Below are 4,728 nucleotides of genomic sequence, written 5' to 3' on the forward strand. Positions count from 1 at the left end.
AATTGTAAGGCATCTAGGAATAAATTTATCAAATATTTGCAAGGCCTTTGTAGACATATTTACATAATATTATAAAACTTGTCAATGGATTATGAGTCAATATTATAAAGATACCAATTGTCCCTAAATTAATCTAAATATCCAATGTAATTCTGGACACAACTCCCCATAGAATGTCTCAGAGAATTTGATAAATTGCTCCTCAAATTAATATTGAAAGTGTGGGGGCAGAAGTAGTAAAGCTAATTTTGAAAGACCTTTTAAGAAGCAGAAGATATGCCAACATGATATTGATGTAGTGTAAGTCTAGAGTGAGTAAGAGTATAGAATTGGCTAAAGGATTACAAAGGATTAAGGGAATAGAATTGAGGTTTGATGAGAATTTAAATAAACAGAAAAACTCATACACTGCTTAAGAGAATATAGATTTTCACACTTTGATGCGTAAGGTAGGAATGAATGTAGGAATCTATAAAAATTGAGGATGCACATATCAAATGAATAAAAAAATTCCAGTTCTATGTGTAAATTCTAAATATATTCTGGAATATATGCACAAAGAGACACACACAAAGACCAATCAGTATTTTTACTAATAGCAACAATATGGATTCTTCCAAAATATCCATGAGTAGTAGAATTAATAATGTTTTAATCATAGATAGTAAATAGCATGTATAATAGAGTTTACCCTGTCATTAACATAATTTTTAAAAGCATAATGCAGAGTAAAAGATTCAAGTTGTAAAAAATTTCATAGACTATATTACTATTGATGTTTAATAAAATTAAAATATTATATGGTGTTTAGAGAACTATGCATTAGAAGTTGAAATATAAAAATGTGGAAGAGAAGATTAAACACCAACTTCAAGAATATTTTGCCTTAAAAAAAAAAAAGAATATTTTGCCTGTGAGTACAGAGAAGGGGAAATGAGGTCACAGAGAGACACTAAGGAAGCCCCATATGTAATATTTTATTTCTATTAAAAAAATCTATAAGTGATGTGGAAATATTTACAGTTTTTAGTTTGCGGGGTAGGAACACATTTTATTCTCAAGCTGTATGAAATATTTTATAATAAAAAAGCAAATATGTGTTCACAAATTACTCTTCATTCATTCATTCATTCATTCATTCATTCCTTGTTGTATATGCTCATTTATTCATTCTATAGTTCCACACTTTGTGCCAGGCCTGGTGCCAGGAACAAATTGTGGGTAAGAGACAGGCTTTCCCCTCTAGGCAGTTTCCTCTAGGTGACTCATAACACCATAATATTGCAAGTTCTCACTGAAGTCCAGAAGGAATATTCAACATATATAATTTACTAGAGATAATTTAGGTAAGGAAAATAATCTTGGAGATGAGGTTTGAAGAATTTTGACAAGTGAAGATGAGGGAAGAGCATTATAGCCACAACTTGCTTAGGGTCTCTAATCTAAAAGGAAGGAACTTTTTGAGGCACAATTTTATTCTAAGACTCTGGTCCTACTGTAGAAATATATTAGCTTATCTATTACTGTATGCCATGTACCTAGCAAAGTCCTTGGCTCATGGAAGCATTCAGTAGTCAGTTTGCTGAGTATAATAAGCACTCTGCACTCACTCTTGAAATGTTTCAGCACTGACCAACAGTAGTTGGAATATTTACCTTGTATAGGGGCTTTAAGACTGATTCTATAATTTTCTTACCTGAGCTTTATGGAGGCTAGACCAAGTCAGACTTTTTGACACCCCATGAGCATTTCAAAAGATTATGACTTTCTACTCACTTACGCCATCTTGCAGAAGTGTACCATACACAGTGTAATCTTCCCTTTCATCGCAATCCAGACAATTGAGATGTTAAAATATAAAGTTCTGAGCTCTCTAATGGCCTCCAATCTTAGTGGCCCTAAAACTGTGATACATTTAGAAATCAGGAATGGATATATGTCAAATTTTTGGTTTGTAATTACATAATTTCTAATTCCATTGATATATTTCAATCTACAATTCGAAAAATATGCAAAAACATCTGATTAAATTCTACAAGATCCCTAAAGAAAAAGGCACGTTACTTACTGAAATAGTTCTTATTGAAATGAGACATAGTCAGGGCTTATATATGCATACCTATCATTTATCTGTATTATATGTGTGTGTGAGAAAGAGAGAGAGAGATATTAGACATGTTAGGGAATACTAGAAGTGTTAGGGAAAAAAAATGCTACCAAGCTAATCAGTGTCACTTCATTCCTTATTTTAGTGAGTGCCTATATTGTGCTCTCAAATTCCAATGTGTAAAGATAATAAGACAAAGACAGGTCCTGGAAGAGCGAACAAGAAAATAATGTACAGACAAACAAACAAACAAACAAACGGTATAAAGACATGAAGGTGAGAAACACTGACTCTCCTGGAAAATTTAAGAACATTTGCTTGCATTTAGAGGTCTCAGGCTAGAATATAAAAGGCCTATGGGTCACGCAAAGGATTCCAAATTTATCATGAAGACAATTAAAAACGAAATGCAAACTTAGCTGAGTGAAGTAAGCCAGTCGGAGAAGGACAAACATTATATGTTCTCATTCATTTGGGGAATATAAATAATAGTGAAAGGGAATATAAGGGAAGGGGGAAGAAATGTGTGGGAAATATCAGAAAGGGAGACAGAACGTAAAGACTGCTAACTCTGGGAAACGAACTAGGGGTGGTGGAAAGGGAGAAGGGCGGGGGGTGGGAGTGAATGGGTGACGGGCACTGGGGGTTATTCTGTATGTTAGTAAATTGAACACCAATAAAAAATAAATTAAAAAAAATAAATTAGAAAATGAAAAAAAAAAAAAGAAATGCAAACTTATTTTTATTTAGTCAAACAGAATAGAGCTTCAGTAGCAATTCTTGCCCCAAATTGGTTACATTGCCTACAGCAAACTCAAACCTAATTGCCTTAGTTGTTCAGTCATATTCAATTGTACTATAGCTTTGGATAAAACCTTCTATCATTACTGCTTTCTTCTGAAGCTGACTCATTTTTTTCCCTTAACATGCTCCGTTTCTTTATTGTTTTCACCACAATTATTGGTTTAAAGAGCATTTATTGAATTTTAAATAATATTTAAGGATCTTTCAGAAGCTCTGTGATAAGAAAATAGACCTTTTGTTTCCATAGAAATGCACTTGTACATGTTGTTCTCTTGATTCACTTTGTGCGCTGAGCAAGATTTCAGAACATTTGGTGTTCCATGGTTGAAATATGCATCCACAAAGCAGAACAAATGCAAAATGCTGCCCTCTGTTGAAAAATGCCCAGGATGCAAATCAATCCTTGAAAGGAAGATCAAAATATTACATCTGCATCAGTATGAGGTGATTTGGAGAGCTAAAAATGTTGATAGGATCTGTGAAGAAATGGTAACTTTCTCATATTTGAATAAAAAAGAACAATATCCAAGGAAAATATGACAAATGAAGTATTTTTAAAATGTTATCAGCATTGAAAAATATTAAGCTAAAAGAGTAACGGGCTGTATAGAAAAATATTTTCTCTACATATGACAGACAAAGTGATTATTTCTTTATGTAAAGCATCAAGATGCCAAAAGAGATTTAAGAAAATAATATTGGAGACACTTGACATAGGGAGGAGATCCACAGAAATTGCAATATATGCAACAAAATGTTAATATTCTCTCAAAATTTTAGACTTGATATATACACCTAATAATGTTTACACTTAGGACTTAGCTTTATAAACCGGTATAAACCTTTGTAACTCCATAAAGGTAGTCCCTGACTTATGATGTTTCAACCTATGATTTTTCAACTTTATAATGGTGTGAAAGCAATATATATTCAGTAGAAACTGTACTTCAGATTTTAAATGTTGATCTTTTCCTGGACTAGCAATTTGTGGTATAGCACTCTCTCATGTAGCTGGGCAGTAGTAGTGAACCACAGCTCCCAGTCAGTCAGAAGATTATGAGAGTGAACACCTGATACACTTGCAGCCATTCCATTCCCATACAAACCATTCTGTTTTCCACTTTCATTTCCAGAGTTCAATCAATTACATGAAATATTCAACTCTTTATTACAATTAGCAATAATCGCGCCTCGGATAAACCTCATTGGCTACGATACTGCCACTGCGCAAAGCTAACTCTTTATTACAGAATAGGTTTTTGTGTTAGATGATTTTGCTCAGCTGTGGACTAATGTAAGGTTCTGAGCCCATTTAAGGTAGGCTAGGCTAAGCTATGATGTTCAGTAGGTTAGGTATATTAAATTCATTTCAACTTAATCATATGTTCAACTCATGGTAGATTTATTGGGATGTAACCCGATCATAAATCAAGATCTTAATAACAGGAAACTGAAAAGGCAATAATCTGAAAAGTACCTTACCCACAATACAGTGATACTATTCCTTATATTTAATTAAAGGAAATATTACAAAAGTTCTAAGTAAGAAGATATCATTTATAATTGCAAAATATACAAAAATAAATACAAATATGCATCCTCAGAAAATATTCTTTAACATTGTGGTATGTCAAATGATGACACTGTTATAGATGATACATACTGTGATTGGATAAATAATAGCTGCCAAAGATGTCCACATCCACATCCTAGTCAGTGAAACCAGTGAATATGTCACCTTACATGGCAAAATGGATTTTGCATATGTAAATAAGTCCAGAGCTTAAAAATAAGGAGATTATCTTGCAATACCTGGG

General features: G+C 33.0%; 1 pseudogene; it reads right to left on the reverse strand.

Annotated features, from left to right (window-relative positions):
- Positions 1–4,020: 4,020 nt before the first annotated feature.
- On the reverse strand, positions 4,021–4,146 carry LOC112642193 (U4 spliceosomal RNA; annotated as a pseudogene).
- Positions 4,147–4,728: the final 582 nt, after the last annotated feature.

This window comes from Canis lupus, chromosome 21 (genome assembly GCF_003254725.2).
Source record: "Canis lupus dingo isolate Sandy chromosome 21, ASM325472v2, whole genome shotgun sequence".
Classification (NCBI taxonomy): domain Eukaryota; kingdom Metazoa; phylum Chordata; class Mammalia; order Carnivora; family Canidae; genus Canis; species Canis lupus.